This window comes from Myxocyprinus asiaticus, chromosome 5, assembly GCF_019703515.2.
Source record: "Myxocyprinus asiaticus isolate MX2 ecotype Aquarium Trade chromosome 5, UBuf_Myxa_2, whole genome shotgun sequence".
Classification (NCBI taxonomy): Eukaryota; Metazoa; Chordata; class Actinopteri; order Cypriniformes; family Catostomidae; genus Myxocyprinus; species Myxocyprinus asiaticus.
In genome coordinates, this window is record NC_059348.1 from 17,037,884 (window position 1) to 17,063,984 (window position 26,101).

The following is a 26,101-nucleotide window of genomic DNA, read 5'->3' on the forward strand; positions in this document are numbered from 1 at the left end:
ACATTCTCTAAACTGTAAGTGCAATTGTCACAACTGTTTTATAGGACATCACAACGCTGTTGCATGTCTGCAAAATGTAGTAACTCACTCAAAACATTTTATTCATGCTTCAAAACCTAGTTATTGTGTCAGTAAATTGGCCTATGCCACCAAAATGAAAAGTTTTTTTTTTTTTTTCTTCTTTTTCTTTTTTTTGTCATCGTGAGCCTTACTGGACAAAATGTTTGTTATATACAAATTTAATTTTTGTTGACACTAACTGCTTACTGTACTACACAAGAATGTCAGTTTTGTCTAGCTGAATACTATTGTGTATCACACTGAGCCTTAAAGATACCGATTTCAACAGTAGGTAAAAGTTTACTGGGAAAAGTCAATACTGTACAATACTGTAGTACACAGAAAAAGGATATGCACATTTGCAAGTCCATTTTTACACATTTCTTACATGTAAATTCATATATAGTGAACAGACAATTGCCACAAAATTACATCCTTTCAAAAAAAATAAAAAACCCTGCAACAATGAAAAAACTTGCAGTAGTTCTGTAAAAAACAATAAATTGTACCTCCTCACAGTACTCAAAACTACAAGTTCCCATCTTCTGGTGGACATCCTGTCGCTCTTGTTTGTCTGGCCAGAGATTTAGCAGACATCACAAACATTCCATGTCATAGATATTTATGGCTTATACATGTATGTCTGACAGATTTTCATAATTGAATGGATCATGATGAAAGAATGTTTAGAAGTTGTGAAGAGTATGACCATTTCACTGAGAATCAACTCATCAGTTTTGATCAGCAAGCCATGTGCATTTAGTTGTAGATAATTGTACTTACTCTCTTGCACACATGCCAAAACACGTGCAACTTGCTTAAATTAATAAGAAATTCAAATCTGGTGTGAACAAGAAACTAATTGTTCAGAGATTTGAAATTAATATTTTGAAAAAATAATAATTCTCATTCGAGAATTGAGCCAAAGCCATTGAGAAAAACTGTAAAATATAATGTGACTAATATTATTTATTATTATTATTTTTTGAATGTCACAATTTAATGAAAAGCGCAGAGGTTGTGGGTCTGAGTGCAAGTGTGTGACAGCATGGGTGTGTTGTTGTAAGTTATATAGGCTAAGTACATATGTTCACATGATCATGTCGATGATTTGTTTGGTATGTTTAGTCATATTATTTTACAGAATGTAAAAAAAATTTGTACAGATAGTTGTCTGTAGGTAAAGTTTAATTACTGAGAATCACTGGAATTACAACTGAAAATACCTTAGAGGCATTAAGGTATTGATATCACGCAAATTTTTATTTTGTGCTCATAAAAAGACAATGAAAAATGTGACCTTTTATACTGTGATTTATTGACATGTTCTTCAGTGTAATAATTCACAATTTGTTCAATCAAAATAAGTAATTCATTTATTCACAAAAATTTTGTGATATTATTCTTCATCAGATTTGGATATATTGCCTACTGGATTTTGTAATAGATAGACAGACAGACAGACAGACAGATAGATAGATAGATAGATAGATAGATAGATAGATAGATAGATAGATAGAAAAGAGTGACAGACAGACAGACAGATAGATAGATAGATAGATAGACAGATAGAAGAGTGACAGACAGACAGATAGATAGAAAATGGTGACAGACAGACAGCTAGATAGAAAGATAGATAGATAGAAAAGAGTGACAGAAAGACAGACACAGAAAGATAGAAAAGAGTGACAGACAGACAGATAGATAGAAAAGTGACAGACAGACAGACAGATAGATAGATAGATAGAAAAGTGACAGACAGACAGCTAGATAGAAAAGTGACAGACAGACAGACAGATAGATAGATAGATAGAAAAGTGACAGACAGACAGCTAGATAGATAGATAGAAAAGAGTGACAAAGACAGACACAGAAAGATAGATAGAAAAGAGTGACAGACAGACAGATAGATAGAAAAGTGACAGACAGATAGATAGATAGATAGATAGATAGAAAAGTGACAGATAGATAGATAGAAAAGTGACAGACAGACAGACAGATAGATAGATAGATAGATAGATACATAGATGATAGATGATATATAGATAGATAGAAAAGAGTGACAGACAGACAGATAGATAGATAGAAAAGTGACAGACAGACAGATAGATAGATAGATAGATAGAAAAGTGACAGATAGATAGATAGATAGAAAAGTGACAGACAGACAGATAGATAGATAGAAAAGTGACAGACAGATAGATAGATAGAAAAGTGACAGATAGACAGATAGATAGATAGAAAAGTGACAGACAGACAGATAGATAGATAGAAAAGTGACAGATAGATAGATAGATAAGTGACAGACAGACAGACAGACAGACAGATAGATAGATAGATAGATAGATAGATAGATAGATAGATAGATAGATAGATATTATATGAATTCATATTATATAAACAAGTGTGAACATATGTGGCTTGATTCTGAAATGGACAGAAGTGAGCCGACCAAATGGGGTAGGTTCTGTTTAAGAAAAAGAAAGTGAAGGAAAAGGCGGGATGGTTGATCATATCTTCAGAAAACGACATTTCTGGGAGTATCAAAAACTTTGATTTTAATCCTTGGACTCCAAACACACACGTCTTCTATACACAAAATACGTAAAGTAAAAATGTGTAGAGCGAATTTCATTACGTTTACTTTAATTTTCTGAATTTAGTAACAGGTAAGACCTCGCACAGCATTGTATTGATACGTTTTCTTCCCATTTTACCTGTAATATTTTACATTTAATGACTTTCACAATGTACCTAAAAAACTATGTTTTTCTTTCTCAGTAAACGACGCTTTTAAACTGGAACTAACACCAGCAATGCCAGTGATTCATGCTGATAATGATTTGAAATTGACGTGTCGGATAAATGGTTGCCTGACAAATGTGACCTTCATGTGGAAAGCAGTTTTGGATAAATCTCTCGGCGGACAAGTCAAGGACGAACAGACGGTTACTTACCTGCTGTTCAGGAACATCTCGACCAAACACAGCAATACAGTTTTGTGCAGAGCTGCTTGCGGGAAAACACAAATGTGTTCTGTAAGTACATTTCCTTCTTATAGTACTAAATAGACTTGATTTTGAGTTTATGGATGTGGCAAGCTGTTTTAACATTTAGATCAGCACAGCATCATATAGACAAATAAAACAGGCTAAAAAAAATAGGGGTGATATAAAAATTGAAAACACATCTTTTATTTATGGTTTTCATTTTATACATTTCAGTTTATAAATAATGGTTAACACAGTATTTATTCAAGTAGATGAATTTGCATTATTTTAGTGATATGGGGCTCTATTTTAAGAGTGCTAGCGATAAGCTCAGCGCAATAAGCCATACACGCAAAGTCAGTGGACATGGCCAGGAAGTTTTGGCATTTTCGTGCAAGATGCGCAAAGTCTAGGAACAAGTGGGATGGCAAAATTTTGCGTGGAACACACAAATATCCTGGATGAAGGTAGCATGCTGTATGTATGCTGCATGTAGCTCGAAACATTATGTTTGCTTATGTGGTGAGCTGATTACATTTATTTACGCTGTAAAAAATGTACATGCACTTCAACTTAAAAAATTAAGTTGAACTGCTGCCTTAAAGTTTTAAGTTAAATCAACATAGCTTTGCAAGTTATTTTACAAATAATTTTTACAAAAAATTATTGCAAAAAATTAATTGCATTATTTTACATATAGTCTTAAAAACAATCTAAATGTGAAATAATGAATTGGGAAAACGTATTATGAGTTGAAATAACTTTTAAACAGTGGCGATTTCTCAGGGCCAGCAAAGCCTTCTCTGCTGGCCTAACATGCCAAATAAATAAATATTTCTCATCCTTTCATTCTCAATCACCTTTTTGCCTATGTATTTTTAATCGCTTTACACTCTTAATTAATCTACAAACAAATAGAGAAAACAAAAAGTTTATCCAGTCAGAATTTATTCTTTGATGCTTACAAGCAAAGTGTGACAACTGTTTCACAAATCGCATGCCCAAAGCTGAAGCAGCACTTGAGTCTGAGCTCCACCCCGTCAGGCCCCTCAGTTTTTGTTTTTAATACTCTTGGGTGAATATGGTCAAGAAGAAACTTTTGGAAATTGTATATTTTTTGATGCTTTTAATTAAGATCCAAACACACATAACCTAACATTACACCTTTATAGAAATCTTAGGATGCCTTCTACCTTAAGCAAAAGCAAAAACTGAGAAATTCTTAATACTGAGTACAACTTTCAAAGACACTTTTTTCACAAAATCTCAGAGGAACAATGATTCTCTAGAAAATATCTACACAGTATTTGAAATAAAATGTCTTATACACTGTTACATCATAAATAATTATGTAGCATTTACAAACATTCCACCTCAAATTCCACCTCTTTTTTTTTTTTAAATAATGCTTTTCCCACCGGTGTTAATGAAATGAGCTCTGCCACACATCCCAGTGTAAAATTTAAAGAGATAATTTCCCCAAATATGAAAATTATCTACTCACCTTCATGCCAAACCAGATGTTTATGACCTTCTTTCCTCTGCTGAACACAAATATTTTAGAATAATATCTCAGGTATGTAGCTTTATACAACACAAGTCAAAAGGGTCCAAAGCTTTGAAGCTCCAAAAAGCACAAAGGCACCATAAAATAATCCATAAGTGGCTTAATTAATGTCTTTTTGGTTGAGAACAGACAAAAATGTAACTCCTTTTTCACTAAAAATATTGCAATTGCAGTATACAGGAAAGACCAGCAAGGAGACTGCTAATGTCAAGTTAAAGGGTGCTGCCTTTATGTGCTTTTTGGAGCTTAAAGGATTTGTACTGTGATGACTTGCATTCTATGGACTGACAGATCTGACAGATTCTTCTAATATCTTTGTATGTGTTCAGCAGAACAAAGAAAGTCAAACACATCTGGGATGGCATTAGGGAAATAATGAAAGATTTTTATTTTTTGGGGTGAACATTTTTTGTTTACTTCACAAAGATTAGTTTAGTAATGATTTATAATGAGCTAATAAATTCATATGGATACAATGGGGTTAAAGGGTTAGGATTAGACTTTTTAAATGATACCAGTACAGGCAGCTCTTAGATCCATAAATTATTATTATTATTTTTTTATTAAACAGAATTCAAGTACAAATATTTATGGCATACTTCAATGATCATACATATGTTTTTCGTGCTGATACAGCATTTGAAGGAAAAAACAAAACAACAAACCACACCCGAAAAAAAAAAAAAAAAAAAAAGGAAAGGGTGCAGGCCTTAATCTAGTAACAAACAAGTTCAAAGCAGAAATTTCTTTCAGGGCAATTCTGTCTGACATCCACTGAAGAGATTTTGCAAATAGCTTAAGATCATTCTTCCATCCATTGAAATGGGGTTTAATCTTTAAATATTTACATCTGTGGATAAAGTGTTTACCTAAAACAATCAGGTTATTTATAAAAAATTCTAGGTTCTTATCATTCAAAAACACTCCAACTTTAATTGAGATCACATTCAAAGGTTGTAGTGATATATCTTTAGATTGTATCCAACTTTGAAATGAGAGCCAAAATTAATGTACAAATTCGCAATGAAAGAAAATATGTTCTACCGTTTCAATTTCTTTCTCACGAAATCCACATGAATTGTTCTCCCAATTAAATCTCTCATGTAAAAAGCAATTGGATGGATAAATGTTGTTCAAGATTTTAAATGTCACTTCTTTGGCCTTAGGAAAGATTGGGTAAGATAAATATTGCTTCCTTATTTTTTTTTTTTTTTTTGCCTCTTCATCACTGAAATCTTGAAGAACATATTTTCCTTTCAGTTGACTTGGGTAATACTGTTTGGATAAAACATTTCTAATAAACTTATTTGTAAACTGTTTGCTATTTAAATTAATACCTTCAATACAGAGTGGTCTCATTTCTGATAGAGTGTTAGAGTACATTACAAACTCATCTTACATTACAAACTTACAAAAATCATTGTTTTCAGGGGTGCTGGAATGGTCTTTATCACTCTATTGTATTCTCTAATTGGGCATGGGAAATTAAATTTATCACAAAAATCTCCGTAGTCCAAAAAATTACCAAAATTATCCATCAAATGTGTTACTGCTCATATTCCTTTTTCCATCCAAGTCCCTAAAAACAAAGATTTTCTATTACTCAGAATATACCTGTTGTTCCACATGGGTGTATTATGTGGTGTAAAATTATGTTTAAACATTAGGTTCCAGTACAGAAGAACCTGCTGATGGAAATTGTCATGGTTACTTGTGTAAACTCCATTCCCTGATGGAGGGAACAAGACGTTGTGTCGATGTAGTGACACTAGGGGTCACTCTTGGGAGCCCGAGACACCTATGGTCTTTGATAAAAGGCCAATGAAAATTGGCGAGTGGTATTTGCATGCCACTCCCCCGGACATACGGGTATAAAAGGAGCTGGTATGCAACCACTCATTCAGGTTTTATGCTGAGGAGCCGAGACAAGGTCCGGCCATTTCAGCGGGTAGTTCAGCATTGTGGCAGGAGGGACACAACGTCTTGTTTCCTCCATCAGGGAATGAAGGTTACACAAGTAACCATGAGGTTCCCTATCTGTCACTCACTCGACGTTGTGTCAATGTAGTGACACTAGTGGTCCCTATACGAAACGCCACAACTGGCTGAACTGTGTTACGTGAACTGGTGGTGTGTGATAGGCAGACCACTGTGTGCCTCGTAGCCAGCACACCAGACTGACACGTAACCTCCCCCAACATAGTTATGAGTGTCGAACGGCCCTTTGGGGACAAGTCGACTACCCAAAAGATAGAGACAGGCTAACCCAGTCGTGGCCTCTTTTCCCCTTCTTTTTTCCACTCCCTAAAAAAGAAGGGGGATTATCCGACTGGGCCGCCAGGTCTAGTCAGGGGGTGTCTCTCCCAAGGGGAGGACACCGCGGAGACCACACCTCGCCCAAAGAGGGGGGGATATTTAAGTGGAAAAAATACATCACATGGTCTTGCCGACCATGTGGAGAGTCTCAAGGTAGATCCTATCCAACGGGGGAGGAGTTACTACAAACATGGAGACTGTGGCAGAGGGGCTCTGCCCAAGGAAGACGCAGTTTGCCAACAGGGAAACAAATTAGCGGAAAATATATATCGCATGGTGATACCTTACAGGGAACCACCACATGCAGAGCACCTACCCCAGAACAGGGCACTTAGATAGTACGTGTACTGGGCCGGCAGTGAGTCTCTCCGAAAACTCGACTGCCACAGGGCTCGGAGGATGTCAATCAGGGAACACAGTTTGTGAACTCTACTGGGAATTAATGGTGCACGTCTTCAGCTCAGAGGAGGTGAAAGGTGCTATGTGCAAGTGATACACCCAGCCGGCTATCCCGGGCTTATCCGCTTGTATTGCGTGCCACTTCCTGGGATGAAACCGGTTCCACCCGGAGGTTGTAGAACCTTGCAAAGGTGTTGGGTGTTGCCCAGCCCGCTGCTCTGCAAATGTCTGTTAGAGAGGCACCCCTGACCAGGGATCAGGAGGCCGCTACACCCCTGGTAGAATGGGCTCGTAGCCCTACCGGGGGCGGCATGTCCTGGGCGTGATATGCCATAGCTATGGTGCCAATGAGCCAGTGGGCGATCCTCTGCTTGGAGACAGCGCTTCCTTTCCGCTGTGCACCAAAGCAGACAAAGAGCTGCTCAGAGATCCTAAAGCTCTGCATGCGATTCAAATAGATGCGTAAAGCACACACCGGACAAAGCAACGACAGGGCTGGGTCTGCCTCCTCCTGGGGCAGCGCTCGCAGGTTCACCACCTGGTCCCTAAAAGGGGTCGTGGGAACCTTGGGAACATAGCCCGGTCGGGGTCTCAGGATCACTTGAGCGTAGCCCGGACCGAACTCCAGGCACGTTTTGCTGACAGAGAACGCTAGCAGGTCTCCTACCCTCTTGATGGAAGTGAGCGCAGTCAGGAGGGCAGTCTTCAAAGAGAGTGCCTTAAGCTCAGCTGACTGCAAAGGCTCAAAGGGGGCTCTCTGTAGACCCTGAAGAACTACAGAGAGGTCCCATGAGGGAACGAGGTGCGGTCTGGAGGGATTCAGCCTCCTGGCGCCTCTCGGGAACCTGATGATCAGGTCGTGCTTCCCTAAGGGCTTCCGTCGACTGTGCTGTGGTGTGCTGCTATAGCAGCAACGTACACCTTCAAGGTGGAAGGGGACAGCTGCCCTTCCATTCTCTCCTGCAGGAAGGAAAGCACTGATCCGACTGCGCATCTCTGGGGGTCTTCCCATCGGGAAGAACACCATTTAGCGAACAGACACCATTTAAAGGCATACAGGCGCCTGATAGAGGGGGCCCTAGCCTGAGTGATCGTGTCCACCACCGCGGGTGGTAGACCGCTTAGGTCTTCCGTGTCCTGTCCAGGGGCCAGACATGGAGATTCCAGAGGTCTGGTCGTGGGTGCCAGATGGTGCCCCGTCCCTGAGAAAGAAGGTCCTTCCTCAGGGGAATTCACCGGGGGGGCTGCCGCGAGGAGCGTGAGGTCAGAGAACCACGTCTGGGTGGGCCAGTAGGGTGCTATCAGGATGACCTGCTCCTCGTCCTCCCTGACCTTGCACAGAGTCTGTGCAAGTAGGCTCACTGGCTTACTTGTGCAGGCCAGGGGGCCAGCTGTGTGCCAGCACGTCTATGCTGAGGGGGGCCTCGGTCAGGGCATACCAGAGCAGGCAGTGGGAGGATTCTTGGGAGGCGAACAGGTCCACCTGTGCCTGTCCGAATCGTCTCCAAATCAGCTGGACCACCTGAGGGTGGAGTCTCCACTCTCCCAAGGATATCCTGCCATGGCAGTGCATCCACTGTAGTGTTGAGGTTGCCCGGGATGTGAGTGGCTCGCAGCGACTTGAAGTGCTGCTGACTCCAGAGGAGGAGACGGCGGGCGAGTTGTGACATACAATGAGAGCGCAGACCGCCTTGGCGGTTGACATATGCTACCATTGCCATGTTGTCTGTCGGAACTAACACGTGCTTGCCCTGGATCAACAGCCGAAACCTCCACAGGGCGAGCAGTACTGCCCACAACTCGAGGCAGTTGATGTGCCAATGCAGTTGCGGGCCCGTCCACAAGCCGGCAGCTGCGTGCCCGTTGCAAACAGCACCCCAGCCTGTTTTGGAGGCGTCTGTCGTGACCACGACACGCCTGGAGACCTGTTCTAGGGGAATACCTGCCCATACAAACAAGAGATCGGTCCAAGGGCTGAAAAGATGGTGACAGACCGACGTGATGAGCACGTGGCGCCACGCCCATCTCGGGACTCGAGTCTGAAGCCAGTGCTGAAACAGTCTCATGTGCATCAACCCGAGCGGGGTGGCCACCGCTGAGGATGCCATATGCCCCAGGAGCCTCTGAAAGAGTTTCAGTGGAACTGCTGTTTTCTGTTTGAACACCTTCAAACAGGCCAGCACCGACTGGGCGTGCTCATTCGTGAGGTGTGCTGTCAAAGAGACTGAGTCCAACTCCAAATCGAGGAAAGAGATGCTCTGAACCGGGAGGAACTTGCTCTTTTCCCAGTTGACCCAAAGCCCTAGTTTGGGCAGTGGCGGCTCAGCGGTTAAGGCTCTGGGTTACTGATCAGAAGGTCGGGGGTTCAAGCCCCAGCACCGCCAAGATGCCACTGTTGGGCCTTTGAGCAAGGCCCTTGACCCTATCTGCTCCAGGGGTGCCGTATCATGGCTGACCCTACACTCTGACCCCAGCTTAGCTGGGATATGTGAAAAAAAAGAATTTCACCGTATATGTGCAAATGTATAATGTGTGATAAATAAATAAAATTAATTAATTAAATAGTTGGCTGAGGTGTGAGAGCACCAAGTCCCTGTGTGCACACAACATGTCCCGAGAGTGAGCTAGGATTAGCCAGTCATCGAGATAGTTGAGAATGCGAATGCGCACTTCCCTTAACGGGGCAAGGGCTGCCTCTGCGACCTTAGTGAAGACGCGAGGAGACAAGGACAGGTCGAAAGGGAGGACCTTGTACTGATACACTTGACCCTCGAATGCAAACTGCAAGAAGGGTCTGTGTCGAGGTAGAATCGAGACGTGGAAGTATGCATCCTTCAGGTCTACCGCCGCAAACCAATCTTGATGCCGGACGATCGCCAGAATGCGTTTTTGTGTCAGCATCTTGAATGGGAGTCTGTGTAAAGCCCGGTTCAGTACTCGCAAGTTCAAGATTGGCCGCAACCCACTGCCTTTTTTCGGTATGATGAAGTAGGGGCTGTAAAACCCCTTCTTCATCTCGGCCGGAGGGACAGTTTCTATCGCACCCTTCCGTAGGAGGGTGGCGATCTCCACGCGCAAGGTAGCAGCGTTTTCGTCCTTCACCAAGGTGAAGTGGATACTGCTGAACCTGGGCAGACGCCTGGCGAACTGAATCGCGTAGCCGAGTCGGATGGTCCAGACCAGCCATCGCGATGGATTGGAAAGCGCAAGCCACGCATTCAAGCTCCGTGCGAGGGGGACCAAAGGGACAGTCTCGTCGGACGTACCGGCGGGTGGGGCCTCGCGGCAGGGCGGAGCTCGAGGTGCCACACCATGTCGTGGCTGTGCTGTGTTCAGGGACATCGAAGTACTTACCTGGCTCCTTGTGACCACCCCCGGAACAGCCTGGGACAGGGGAGGAAGAGGCCAGTCCTTGTGACCCGTGGAGACTGTCACATTGGGGGAAGATTTGTGCCACAGCTGGGCGCTCAGGGGCAGAAGACCGCCACTGGAGCGCCAAACCTGCCAAATAGAGTGGTGGACGGTGGTCGTGATGACAGCCATGCACACCGGATACGTGACCCAGGGAACAAGGAAACTGCTCTTGCTGAACTCTTGGGTACTGCAGCCACTTGGGCATGCAGCGCAATTAAATGCAAAGGTAACAAAAAGATTCTCCTCCCGGCCCTCGACCAGGGGATGGAGTGGTCTGCTTACCAGCTCCAGAGCAGCGGGTTTCATCATCCCTGGGTCGCCCATCTCAGGGGCACTTTGAAGCCTTTCACGGGTTCTTAGCGGCCGCGAGACGGGTGGCGTCTGCTTCCTGCGGTGGGCTCTACGCCGGGCTGTGGACGGGGGACGCCCTTGGCGACGAGCAGACGGGGTGCAGGATCTTGAGCTGCACCGGGGCAGGATATGCCGGATAACCTCCATCTGCTGCTCCACCGTCGAGAACTGCTGGGCAAGAATAGGACAGCCTGGGAGATGGGGCAAGGAACCGTGTCCTGTCGGCCTCACCCATCTCGACCAGGTTGAGCCAAAGGTGGCGCTCCTGGACCACTAATGTGGACATCGTCTGCCCGAGAGACCGCGCTGTGACCTTCTTCGCTCGGAGAGCGAGGTCGGTCGCCGAGCGCAGTTCCTGCATCAATCCCGGGGCGGAACTACCCTCGTGCAGTTCCTTTAGCGCCTTGGCGGACTTGCAGGAGAGCCATGGCGTGCAGGGCAGAGGTGGCTTGTCCAGTGGCACCGTTGGCCTTGGCCGTCAGAGACGATGTAAGCCCACAGGCCTTGGACAGGGGCTTTGGGCACCCACACCAGGTGGCAGCGCTCTGCAGGCATAGGTGCACCGCGAGCGCCTTTATCCACCGGGGGATTGCCGAATAGCCCTTGGCCGCCCCACCATCAAGTGCAGTGAGGGCAGGGAAGCTGAAAAGATCGGGACCAGGCAGTAAAAAGTGCCTCCCACGACCTTATCAGCTGTTCATGCACTTCTGGGAAGAAAGGAACGGGGGCGGGGCGTGGCTTTGAGCGGTACAGGGAAGAGCGGAGGGTTCCACTCTTGCCCGATGCTCGCAGCTGCCCGGGAAAGCATGTCATCATCTCCGCGTCAGCCTGTGACTGGGCAATCATTCTCGAAGGGAGGAGCCCAGCTGAGGCTTCCGCGTCCGACTGGATGAGCCCGCTCTCCGATGCTGCGCTCGAGAGCTCATCACTTTCGCAGGCTCCGAATAAGAGGTCGAACTCACCATGAGACGAGCCGGTGGACTCACCCGGAAGCCCAATCGGGGCAGACAAGCGTTCTGGGGAATGGGAGGTCCGCGGGGGGATACCCGGCAGAGGTGGTCCCATTGGGGTCCCCAAATTGCCCCCAGGGCTAGCCGCGCTGGCCTCATACCCGTGGGTAAAAGGACCGAGGCGGGGAGCCTCTGGGGTGGCTTGCTTTCTTATGAAGGCAAGCCGTGACCGCATCGTTGCCATGGACATGTCCTCGCAATGAGTACATGACCCATCCACGAACACTGTCTCCGCGTGAGCAGTGCCCAGACACAAAAGACAGTGATTGTGACCGTCAGAAGGCGAGAGATAACGAGCGCACCCAGGAATAACACACAAAGGAGAGGCATCTTTAAAAAGACGCGTCTTTAAAAAGACGTTCCGTGTGTGCCGCTCTTTTAGAGAAATATACTCTTTTTTTCTGCCGAAGTGCCCAGGGGCATTCTCTGCAGTGCACCAGTGCAGAGGAGGGAGAAGCCGCTGAAATGCGCCATCAGATCCAGCAGAAGTGAATGAACAGTCGTGGGAATTCAGCTCAGTGAGCATGACCGTTTGGCTCCGAAGAGAAAATCTGAATGAGTGGTTGCATACCAGCTCCTTTTATACCCGTATGTCCGGGGGAGTGGCATGCAAATACCACTGGCCAATTTTCATTGGCCTTTTATCAAAGACCAGAGGTGTCTCGGGCTCCTAAGAGTGACCCCTAGTGTCACTACATCGACACAACGTCGAATGAGTGACAGATAGGGAACAGATAATTTTACAGGTAGTTTGTATAAATCATAGTCACAACGCAATAGAAAATCAGTTCCACCCATCTTTTGAAAAATTGCATTCGGGATGCTAAACCAAAAGGAGTCTTTATGACAAACAAAGGAATTCAGCCACTTCAGTTTTAGTACACCATTCATCACAGAAAAATCTATGACTTTCATGCCACCCTCTTCAATACTCTTAATAATGTCAGCTTTTCTGATGAAATGGCATTAATCCTTCCAAATAAAGTTGAAATTTATCTTGTTTAATAATTTGATCATGTTGTCTGAAATTTCTAATGAAAAGGCAGGGTAAATAACTCTTGATATACTCTACATCTTGGATAGTAAAACCCTGCTGAAAATTTTTATATCCCTTTGTAGCCAGGAATTCAATATTACTTTACATTTATCGATATTTCTAAGAATGTTTTCCTTATTTCTTTATTTCTGGTGACCATGATGCTAAATATTTGACTTCTGTTTTAACCTGTAAGTTATCAATTAAGCGAGCTGGTTGATCATGCAAAGCAAGCATTGACACCTGATGCTTTCGAGAATTGACTGACTGAATCTAACGCTGTGGAAATTTGCCTTTCGTCTTTTAGAAATAAAGTCGTGTCGTCCGCAAACTGACTTATTATGATGTGTTTTCCCATAATGTTAAAGCCATCAGAGTTATTAATTCTAATCATAATAGACAGTAGTTCAGCGACCATTATAAATAATAAAGGAGAGGTGTTGCAGCCTTGTCTAATGCCCCTCTTGACTGTGAATCGTGAGCATGTGCCGTGCTGCAGAGATAAACAGCTGTTAATACCATTGTAAAGTAGACTAATTAAATTTGTGAATTTCTGTCCAAAACCAAAATGATTTAATGTTTCTAATATAAAAGAATGTTCTACTGAATCAAATGCTTTGTAGAAATCTAAAAATACAATGAAACCCTGCTCTACAAAGTCTAGTACCAATCGTATGTTATTATGGATAGATCTTCCAGCAAGGAAGCCAGACTGAGTTTCATTTATTATCTGGGGCAGGCCTTTTTTCATTGTAGCTGCAATAATTCCGGATAATAATTTATAATCAGTGTTAAGAAGTGTAACAGGTCTTAAATTATCTAACAATCTTTTATCTTTGCCATGTATAGGAATAAGTATTATTAGGCCTTACTTCATGTTTGTCATTATTTTCTTTCTTCACTATGCATTCTTGAATTGCCTTAAATAACAACTGTCTGATATCTTTCCAAAAGAATCTATAAAATTCAGCTGTGAGCCCATCGGTACCAGGGGATTTATTCAATGACAATCTCAAGCTCACATCATCCAGTTCTTCTATTTTTAAATCTGACTCACAAATTTCCTTAAACGAATCATCAATCTTGGGTATGAAGTCCTTAATTTTATTTAGAAAAGTTGAGGAATCTAGTTGGTAATATGCAGAAGTGTAGAGATTATTATAGAATGTGAAAACTTCCTTTTCAATAGTTGAATTATCCTTACACTCTACTCCATTGATCAGTAAATTGATATTGCCTTATTTTCCTGTCTTCTCTTCTCTAACTTGCTGAAATACAAGGTGATCTTTTCTCCTTCCTCTATCCACTTTGCTCGCGATCTCACAAACGCACCTTGAGCTCTTTTGCAATACATATTGTCTAGTTTGGCTTGCAATATCAATAGTTTGTCTTTATCTTCAATGTTTAAATCTGCCTTATCACAGTATTTACTAATTTCCTGGAACAGATTACATTCTTCTCTTCTTTTTTCATGGCAATCTCCTTGCTAAACTTTATGTAACATTCTCTATTTCTATATTTTACAAATTCCCATTTATTGCAAAAACTGCGTATGGTTTCATTATTTTCAGTTTCAATTATTATTTCTTTTATCTTTGTACAATATACTTTATTTTTTAACAGACCGGAATTAAATTTCCAGTAGTCTTTATTGTTCCTTATTCTATCAATCGGATTTAATTTAATTTCTACAATACAATGATCTGTTAACAGGGCTTTGGAAATCAAGATGTCTGAGGCAAATTCTCTAAGCGAGTAATCAACAAGCCAGTAGTCAACCCTGGATTTACAGGTGTTATTAGGTTTAAAACAGGAGTATTGTTTTACTCCTGAATTTAAACTTCTCTAAATATCTACCAAGTGATTTTTAGTCATAAATTCTCCAATTGTATGATTAAAGTGGTAGCTGTCAAATTTAGTGAGCCATCTATCTTCCCATTCATCGGGTGTCATATTCCAGTCACCTCCCATTAGAATAAAGTCTGTTGGATAGAATGTTTTGAGCTCTGATAAAGTGTTTGTAATATCTTCAAGCATTTGTTTATTTTGGGCAGTAGTTCTATGACCATACATGTTAGTTAATATGAAAAAATAACTATACATTTTTAAAACCACCATCAGCCAATGACCTTGGCTAACTGCCCTCCATGTAATCATATCACCTGGAAACCTATTAAAACAAATTGCAACACCAGCAGACTTATTGGTCCCATGACTAAATAATATTCGATCACCCCATTGGTTAGACCAAAACTAACCAATTTGGAAGAATGAGTTTCTTGTAGTAATAGATATTGTGGTTTTCACCCTTTACAAAATAAAAATAGTGCCTTTCTTTTGACCAAATCTTTTAGACCCCTCACGTTTAACGAAGCAAATGAGACTGAACAGTTGAACATTGCTGAAGATAATGGAGATAACTCTAAAACAAAGAAAATGAAAAGAAAAAACAGTAAAGAACTTAGTTCAAAGCTTATTTATGCTGATTAGCAATTACAAAAATAGTCCCATGTCCTCTTAACACACTCCTTTTATATCTAGTGCAAGTAGTTCAAAACTTTCCTTCGTGTAACCAATCCGTCGACCCTCTATGTATCCGTGCGGTCCGTGGTAGTAAGCACGCTTTCCATCTCGACAAGCCTGTTCAATCTGCGGCCACAGTTTTTTCCTTGCCTCCCTATCCTCTAGCGGTAGCATCTCCACGAGGCAGACGCCTTTCTCTCTGCACACCGGAGAATCCTTGCAGCGACGCCATAACTCCTCTTTGACAAGTCTCCAGACAAATAAGACAGCTATGTGTCTATTCCTGTTGTCTTCCTTTCGGCCAACTCTGTGCACAATGTCGATTGCTTCTTCAAGCTGTCGCGCCTCCATGTCGGGGGCGATCTCATTAAAGAGTTGTACGACATCTGCTCTAATGTTCTCGTCCTTTATTTCTAATAAACCTTTCAGTTTCAGACACTATCGCATCTTGTATCTCTCCAGGTCCTTGATTCTCTCTTTAAGCTCTTTATTTTCTTTACACAGACGTTCATAGCACTTTTCCAGCTCGTTGATTTTCCCCTTACATTCCTTTACTTCTTCAGCATGCTGCTACTCTGTTTAGCTTGCTTTCGAAGTTGCACCAGTTGCTCATTAAAGTTATTTTCCAAACTTTGAATGGCTTCCAATATGGTTAGGTTAGATGCCTCACTTTCCTTTGATGTAGTTTTGCTCATCTTCCTGGCTGGAATCTTGGAGTTATTGGCACGGAGTCTTTTCTTTTACTGATTGTGCTAACCTCCGTAGTGTAGTCATGGTCGGCAGATTGCTCTAGAATCTTTACCTCCTTAGGGTGCTCATCACAGCTTGCGTGATATACTTCGTTATCCTTTTTTTTTAAATATTTGGAGTGCCTTTACAAGCGCGTAATCAAGATTTGGGACATTTTTGCTTCCGTCTCTGATGCGAGTGACTGTTCAACACGCCATCTTGCCAGAAGTCACACGATCCATAAATGTCACAGGCAGCTCTCAGACGCGATCCATAAACGTCACAGCCAGCTCTCAGACGGCATCAGTAAACGTAACAGGCAGCTCTTAGACGCGATCAGTAAACATCATAGCCAGCTCTCAGCGATCAGTAAACGTCACAGGCAGCTCTCAAATGCGATCAGTAAACATCACAGCCAGCTCTCAGCGATCAGTAAACGTCAAAGGCAGCTCTCAGACGTGATCAGTAAACATCACAGCCAGCTCTCAGCGATCAGTAAACGTCACAGGCAGCTCTCAGACGCGATCAGTAAACGTCACAGGCAGCTCTCAGATGCGACCAGTAAACATCACAGGCAGCTCTCAGACGCGATCCATAAACATCACAGCCAGCTCTCAGCGATCAGTAAACGTCACAGGCAGCTCTCAGATGTGATCCGTAAACATCACAGCCAGTTCTCAGCGGTCAGTAAACGTCACAGGCAGCTCTCAGCGATCAGTAAACGTCACAGGCAGCTCTCAGACGTGACCAGTAAACGTCACTGGCAGCTCTCAGACGCGATCCGTAAACATCACAGCCAGCGATCAGTAAACGTCACAGGCAGCTCTCAGATGTGATCAGTAAACATCACAGCCAGCTCTCAGTGATCAGTAAACGTCACAGGCAGCTCTCAGACATGATCAGTAAACGTCACAGGTAGCTCTCAGATGCGATCAGTAAACGTCACAGGCAGCTCTCAGACGCGATCAGTAAGCGTCACAGGCAGCTCTCAGATGCGATCTGTAAACGTCACAGCCAGCTCTCAGCAATCAGTAAACGTCACAGGCAGCTCTCAGACGCGATCAGTAAGCGTCACAGGCAGCTCTCAGATGCGATCCGTAAACGTCACAGCCAGCTCTCAGCAATCAGTAAACGTCACAGGCAGCTCTCAGACACGATCCGTAAACATCACAGCCAGCTCTCAGCGATCAGTAAACGTCACAGGCAGCTCTCAGCGATCAGTAAACGTCACAGGCAGCTCTCAGCAATCAGTACACATCACAGGAGGGGGACCGGGCTAATTGGTCAGGTAGACCAAGAAAGATTTCAGCCACAACTGCCAGAAGAATTGTTCGGGATACAAAGAAAAACCCACAGGTAACCTCAGGAGAAATACAGGCTGCTCTGGAAAAGGACGGTGTGGTTGTTTCAATATGACGATACTTGAACAAAAATGAGCTGCATGGTCGAGTTGCCAGAAAGAAGCCTTTACTGTGGCAATGCCACAAATGACAACACCTTGACACGCCTCACAGCTTCTGGCACACTGTAATTTGGAGTGACGAGACCAAAATAGAGCTTTATGGTCACAACCATAAGCGCTATGTTTGAAGAGTGGTCAACAAGGCCTATAGTAAAAAGAATACCATCCCCACTGTTTAGCATGGTGGTGGCTCACTGATGTTTTGGGGGTGTGTGAGCTCTAAAGGCACGGGAATCTTGTGAAAATTGATGGCAAGATGAATGCAGCATTTTATCCGAAAATACTAGCAGAAATTTGCATTCTTCTGCAGGAAAGCTGCGCATGGGACGCACTTGGACTTTCCAGCACGACAATGACCCTAAGCACAAGGCCAAGTTGACCCTCCAGTGGTTACAGCAGAAAAAGGTGAAGGTTCTGGAGTGGCCATCACAGTCTCCTGACCTGAATATCATCGAGCCACTCTGGGGAGATCTCAAACGTGCGGTTCATGCAAGACGACCAAAGACTTTGTATGACCTGGAGGCATTTTGCCAAGATGAATGGGCAGCTATACCACCTGCAAGAAATTTGGGCTTCATAGACAGCTATTACAAAAGACTGCACGCTGTCATTGATGCTAAAGGGGGCAATACACAGTATTAAGAACTAAGGGTATGCAGACTTTTGAACAGGGGTCATTTCATTTTTTTCTTTGTTGCCATGTTTTGTTTTATGATTGTGCCATTCTGTTATAACCTACAGTTGAATATGAATCCCTTAAGAAATAAAAGAAATGTGTTTTGCCTGCTCACTCATGTTTTCTTTAAAAATGGTACATATATTACCAATTCTCCAAGGGTATGCAAACTTTTGAGCACAATTGCATATATATATATATATATATATATATATATATATATATATATATATATATATATATATATATATATATATATAATTTTCTTTTTTTCTTTTTTTATTTTGTGTGTATACTCAAGCTTTGACCACAGGGATATTTGTTGAAGGTCAGGGTGGGGTTGGGGATTGGGAGGGGGAAAGGTAATAATGGGGGTTAAAATTTGATTCTGTGAATATATGCTTTGCTTTTCTGTTTCAATTGTGTGAATCAATAAAAAGTGTTTATCGGAAAAAGAAAATGTAAAAATCTAGTTGTCTTTGATCTTTATGCCAGTCATTTGCCTATTTTGCCAAGCTCCTCCCAGGGACCCCAAAGTGGAGGTTTCTCCATCCCTACAGGTGATGGAAGGTCAAAATGTCACCGTGCGCACCACTGTCAAAGGCTTTCCTCATCCCTCCACCATTCTGAGGAGAGAGAGGGATGGATTTGAGATGCAGTCCCAGGATGGAGTCTTTCACCTGCTTCACCTCACATCTGATGATGAAGGATCTTACACAGTTTGGTTCATGAATGAACTTGGTAATGAGAGCCACACCTTCCAGTTGAGCAGAAAAACTGGTAAGCACTGTTTGTCAATTTGATTCAATAATTGGAGTGCCATTACAAAAGATTTATGAAAACCACCCAAAATGAAAAGTAAAATGTTCAAATGTTATGTTAATTTATGTTAATGCACGTGATTTCTGATCCCTCAGATGTCACTGTCTTAAAAACCGTTATTCGTCTGTAATGGATATCATGACATGGGCTCGGGAATACTTCGGTAAACCTTTTGTCAGTCAACACCATTTGCCACTGCATCCACAGATGCAAGTTAAGGCATTATTATGCAAAGCAGAAGCCATACATCAACACTGTCCAGATTCATTGCTGACTCTCTGGGTACACATTTCAAATAGTAAAAAAAAAAAACATCCGTCCTGTTCTACGGACCAAAGAGGTAAAGGACCATCCAAGCTGTTATCAGCATCAGGTCCAAAAGTCAGTGTCTGTCATGGTATGGGGGTGTGTCAGTGCCCATGGCATGAGTAACTCACACATCTGTGAGGGCACCTTTAATGCAGAAAGATACACTATATTGCCGAAAGTATTCGCTCATCTGCCTTTAGACGCATATGAACTTAAGTGACATCCCATTCTTAATCCATAGGGTTTAATGTGACGTCGGCCCACCCTTTGCAGCTATAACAGCTTCAACTCTTCTGGAAAGGCTTTCCACAAGGTTTAGGAGTGTGTTTATGGGAATTTTTGACCATTCTTCCAGAAGTGCATTTGTGAGGTCAGACACTGATGTTGGACGAGAAGGCCTGGCTCGCAGTCTTCACTCTAATTCATCCCAAAGGTGCTCTATCGGGTTGAGGTCAGGACTCTGTGCAGGCCAGTCAAGTTCTTCCACACCAAACTTGCTCATCCATGTCTTTATGGACCTTGCTTTGTGCACTGGTGCGCAGTCATGTTGGAACAGGAAGGGGCCATCCCCAAACTGTTCCCACAAAGTTGGGAGCATGGAATTGTCCAAAATCTCTTGGTATGCTGAAGCATTCAGAGTTCCTTTCAATGGAACTAAGGGGCCAAGCCCAGCTCCTGAAAAAACAACCCCACACCATAATCCCCCCTCCACCAAACTTCACAGTTGGCACAATGCAGTCAGACAAGTACCGTTCTCCTGGCAACCGCCAAACCCAGACTCGTCCATCAGATTGCCAGATGGAGAAGAGTGATTCGTCACTCCAGAGAACGTGTCTCCACTACTCTAGAGTCCAGTGGCGGCGTGCTTTACACCACTGCATCCGACGCTTTGCATTGCACTTGGTGATGTATGGCTTGGATGCAGCTGCTCGGCCATGGAAACCCATTCCATGAAGCTCTCTATGCACTGTTCTTGAGCTAATCTGAAGGCCACATGAACTTTGGAGGTCTGTAGCGATTGACTCTGCAGAAAGTTGGCGACCTCTGCGCACTATGCACCTCAGCATCCGCTGACCCCGCTCTGTCATTTTACGTGGCCTACCACTTCGTGGCTGAGTTGCTGTCATTCCCAATCGCTTCCACTTTGTTATAATACCACTGACAGTTGACTGTGGAATATTTAGTAGCGAGGAAATTTCACGACTGGACTTGTTGCACAGGTGGCATCCTATCACAGTACCACGCTGGAATTCACTGAGCTCCTGAGAGCGGCCCATTCTTTCACAAATGTTTGTAGAAGCATGCCTAGGTGCTTCATTTTATACACCTGTGGCCATGGAAGTGATTGGAACACCTGAATTCAATTATTTGGATGGGTGAGCGAATACTTTTGGCAATATAGTGTATGTACAAATTTTGGAACAGCATATACTTCCATCCTGACATCTTTTACACAGACATCCCTGAATTTTCCAGCAGGACAACGCCAGACCACATACTGCCCGGATTACATGTGCATGGCTGTGTAAGAAGATTGCGGGTGCTAGATTCGCCTGCTTTCAGTCCTGACCTGTCTACAACTGAGAATGTGTGGCACATTATGAAGCGCAAAATACAGCAATGAAGGCCCCGTAGAATTACACAGCTGTCGACCTGCATAATGGATGAATGGGGGAATATTCCACTTGTTAAACTTAACAAACTTGTGTCTTCAGTGCCCAAACACTTAAGTGTTATTAGAAGAAATGGTGATGTTACACAGTGGTAAACACTCAACTGTCCCAACTTTTTTTGAGTGTGTTGCAATCATCTGATTTGAAATGAGTGTATATTAAAATAAATAAATAAATTCACAAGGTAAATCATCAAATATGTGTTGTTGTTGTTGTTGTGCTTTCAATATAGCACAGGGTGGATGGAATTTACGAATCACTCCTTTTTTTATTAGCATTTTCCATCCTGTTCCAACTGTTTCAGAATTGGGGTTGTACGTTTCTTTGCAGTTCTGAGACTGAAGGGTATATGCCCTCTAGCGAGTAATTTAAAGGGAGAAACATGGTGCTAAATGTGTGACATTTACATTTATTCATTTGGCAGATGCTTTTATCCAAAGCGACTTACAAAAGAGGAATACATTGTAAGCGAATCATCTTAAGGAGACAGTGGTATGAAAAGTGCTGTATTACAAAGTTTCACTAGCATCAGAATAGTACTATTAAAGTGCAACAGGATGGAAAAGATGTGTTTTAAGCCGTTTTTTGAAGACAGAATGTGAGTCAGCTTCACGGATGGAATTGGGAAAGACATTCCACCAACGTGGTACAATGAAACCGAAAGTCCGGGAAAGTGTTTTGGTGCCTCTTTGAGTTGGTACAACAAGGTGCTGTTCCTTAGCCAACCGCAGGCTTCTTGGTGGGAATGTAGCTCTGCAGAAATTATTTTAGGTATGCTGGAGCAGAACCAGTGACTGTTCTGTATGCCAGCATCAGAGCCTTGAATTTGATACATGCATCAACTGGCAGCCAATGAAGAGAGACAAGGAGTGATGTAACATGCACTCTCTTTAGTTCATTAAAGACCAGAAGTGCTGCTCCATTCTGGATCATTTACAGAGGTCTAATTCCACATGCAGGGAGTCCTGCAATAAGAGCGTTACAGTAGTCCTGTCTAGTTATGGCAAGTGACTGAACAAGAAGTTGTGTGGCATGTTCAGAGAGGAAGAGTCTTATCTTCCTGATATTGTAGTGTAAATCTACATGATTAGTTGGTTATCGATGTTACCTCTAGATGTCTGACCATTCTGGAAGGCGTTACTGTAGTTGAACCCAGCTGCATGGTGATATTGTGTTCAAAAGCAGGGTTGGCTGGACAGACAAGGAGCTCAGTTTTGGCTGGGTTAAGTTGCAGTTGGTGTTCCTTCATCCAGGCCAAGATGTCTGCCAAACAGGGAGAGATTCGAGCAGTCACTGTGGTGTCGTTGGGCTGGAAGGACAAGTAGAGCTGTGTCTCATCGGCGTACCAGTGGTAAGAGAAACCATGTGAATGATGGGTCCCAGTGATGATGTGTATATAGAGAAGAGAAGTGGCCCAAGCACTGAGCCCTGAGGTACCCCAGTAAGTAGCTGATGTGACTTGGACACTTCACCTCTCCAGGCTATTTTGAAGGACCTACCTGAGAGATAGGAATTAAACCAGTCAAGCACAGTTCCTGTGATGCCCAGAGTAGAGAGGGCGGAGAGTAGGATCTGATGGTTGACTGTGTCAAAGGCTGCAGAAAGGTCCAGTTGAATCAGGATGGATGATCTGGATCCAGCTTTCGCCTGTCTCAGCGACTCAGTGACAGAAAGCAGGGCAGTCTCGGTGGAGTGTCCACTTTTGAAGCCTGACTGATTGTCATCCAGAAGCTTGTTTTGTGACAGCTAGGCAGAGATCTGATTGAAAACTGCCCTTCCAAGTGTTTTCATCATGAATGGGATGAGAGAGACTGGTCTGTAGTGTTCTACTTGTGTGGGGTTAAGTGCAGGTTTTTTCAGCAGCGAGGTTACTTGAGCCTGCTTAAATGTAGTGGGAAAAATGCCTGTAAGTAAAGATGTGTTAATTATGTGTGTGAGTGCAGGTAGGATGAACGGAGAGATGGCCTGGAGAAGGTGGGAAGGAATGGAGTCAAGGGAACAGGTGGTGGGGTGGTTGGAAAGGAGGAGTTTAGAGACCTCAGTGACAGTCAGAGGAGAGAACATAGAGACAGAAGAGCTGCATACAGGAGGCAGGTGTGTTGACAGGGTGTGGTGCTGAGAATGTATTGCTAATGGCTGTAACCTTATTAGTAAAAAATGTGGCGAAGACATCTGCTGTCAGTGATGTGTCAGTTGGTGGAGGGGGAGGACAGAGAAGTGTGTTGAATGTTCTAAACAAGCTGCAAGTGTCTGTGGTGGTGTTGATCGTGTTCTGGTAATAGGACGTTTTTGCAGATTTAACATTATCTGAAAAAGTTGCAAGCAGAGGCTGATACTTACCCAGATCTGCTGGATCTTTAGATTTCCACCATCCCCTCTCAGCTGCGCTGAGGTCAGTCTGATGTTCACGAAGGATGTCAGAGAGCCAGAGGCTGGGTGGTGTATTACGTGCTGGCCTAGAGGAGAGTACAGATGCTGTCTAGACAGGTTGTTAAAGTAGAGCTTAGTGTATCTGTGGCAGTGTTTACATCCAAGTTGGAAAATAAGTTTTATGTTACGGTGAAAGGAAACCAAAGGCAGAGTCTGTTTTAATATAGATGGGAGAGTCATGTTGAATTGAACAAAGTAGTGATCAGAGACATGTAAAGGAGTAACAAGAATATTTGATTTGGTACAGTTACGTGTAAAAAAGAGGTCCAGCTGGTTACCCGATCTGTGAGTAGCTGTAGTGCTTAGTCTTTCCAAATCAAACGAGGCCAGAAGAGCATGAGAGTTCAGTGGCCTTGGGCTTGTCTTGGTGTATGTTGAAATCTCCAAGAACCACAAGTGACTTACCATCTTCCAGGAAGGTGGACAGCAGGACATCCAACTCCTCGCAAAAGTTTGCCAGCTGACCTGGAGGGCGACAGATGACAGCAACATGGATTTTTGTGGGTTGCATTGTTGTAATAGCATGGAATTCAAAAGAAGTATTGTTACATAGAGAGGAGTGTGGTGTGACTTGCATGCGACCAAACATTTCAATTAGAGCGGAAAAACAAACAACTTTTTTTGTGTGAAAAGTGTTGTAGAAAGTAATATACAGTTACAGTGGTTTTTTCTGCTCTCAACTAATGACATCATTCTTCAACCTTTAATCTAGAGCAACACAATGTCTCAGAGATGCCAGATCTGCCAACGGCCATTTTGCCTGCTGCTGCATCTGTGTCCCTGCTGACTGTCGCAGCTCTGCTTATCCGATACCTTAGAAAATCCAGGAGTGACTCCAGTGACATCTCAATGAATTAAACAGAGATGACCCATTACCACAACACAATAATTTTCTGCTGAAAGGAACCTTTATCTGTGCATTATCTTTAAAATATCTTGTGGACTGGTATGGATATATGGATGGCTTGGTTTTGTTTGTATTGTAAACTTTGTGAATAGCAGTGTCATTTTCTTACACACCTAAGATAGATATTTGATGAACGATGCGGTGGGGTGTAAAAGCAATGTATATATTGGTCACTTTACATTGCAGTGTCATATTTTATACTGTACGTTACATTTTAATGGTATAGTTTATTTACATTAGTTACTACTTACTGATACTAATAAACAAAATGTATTATATTCTGTATTATGTTAGGTAATTTGAGTAACTAGGTAATTTTTTATTTTTCAATGTTAAAATACTTAAATTGTCCTGTATAAATATGCAGAGACAACCACTTATGGGGTTTAAAGGGATAGTTCATCCAAAAATGAAAATGCTTTCATTATTTACACACCCTCATGCCATCCCAGATGTGTATGACTTTCTCCGACTGAACACAAATGAAGGTTTTCAGAAAAATATCTCAGCTCTGTTGGTCCATACAATGCAAGTGAGTGGTGATAAGACTTTTGTAGCTCTAAAAATCACATAAAGGAAACATAGAAGTAATCCATAAGACTCCAGTGGTTTAATCCATATCTTCAGAAGTGATATAATAGGCGTGGGTGAGAAACAGATAAAAATTTAAGTCCTTTTTTTTACTTAAAAAAGAACTTGTTTTCCTTTTTCCAGACAATGAACTATTCACTAAAACTTTTAAACAGCTACTATACTGAACATATCTACATAAAATAATGTAAAAAAACAGATTAATGTAAAAAAGTAAAACATTGCCATATTTTGCATGAAGTGAAGAAAACTCCATTCCTCAAACTTTGTAGTAACACACACTTCGGTTATTCCTCCAAAAAACAATGCAACAATAATTTTTGAGTCTTGTACTAGACCTGTTAAATATGACAAACACTTTTAGCCATTCTTTTAGCACTTCCTCTTTGTTAACATACCATTAAACTGTATGGAAATCCTTTGGGTAGGTGTTTGGATTGGCAACATATTTAAGGACATAATCAATGGTGTGTTTCCCCTCCAAAATGTGTTCTCTTAGAGCGCCTCCAACCACTGGAGTCATGTCCACACTTATCCGTTTGAAAACTCGAGTTGGCCTGGATTACCACCACTGTGTCCTGAGACACACTTACCTTTCTAGTTCCTTGTAACATTACCTTCACTCATATATTTAATTCTGGACAGGTGCTGTGACTTTGAAGAGCTTTAGAAATGGCTTTTATTTCTTTGTCAGTTTTTGACAGGCCTATAGTTACATCTCTGTGCTTTTGCATGGACCACAGCTCTGCAGGGCCAAAAAGATCTGGCTATCTTCATGCATAAGAAGCTGTTTCCATAGATTGGGAGTTAGTGACTGTTAGGAATTTTCAGGATTG

General features: G+C 42.7%; 1 long non-coding RNA gene across 2 annotated transcripts; it reads left to right on the plus strand.

Annotated features, from left to right (window-relative positions):
- Positions 1-2,612: 2,612 nt before the first annotated feature.
- LOC127440383 (uncharacterized) lies at positions 2,613-25,622 on the plus strand. Of its 2 annotated transcripts, none has more exons than XR_007897126.1 (4): positions 2,613-2,729; positions 2,842-3,098; positions 19,050-19,313; positions 24,480-25,622. It is a non-coding gene; the product is annotated as an uncharacterized LOC127440383 (long non-coding RNA). The 2 variants fall into 2 exon arrangements; XR_007897125.1 differs by having other exon boundaries at positions 19,060-19,313.
- Positions 25,623-26,101: the final 479 nt, after the last annotated feature.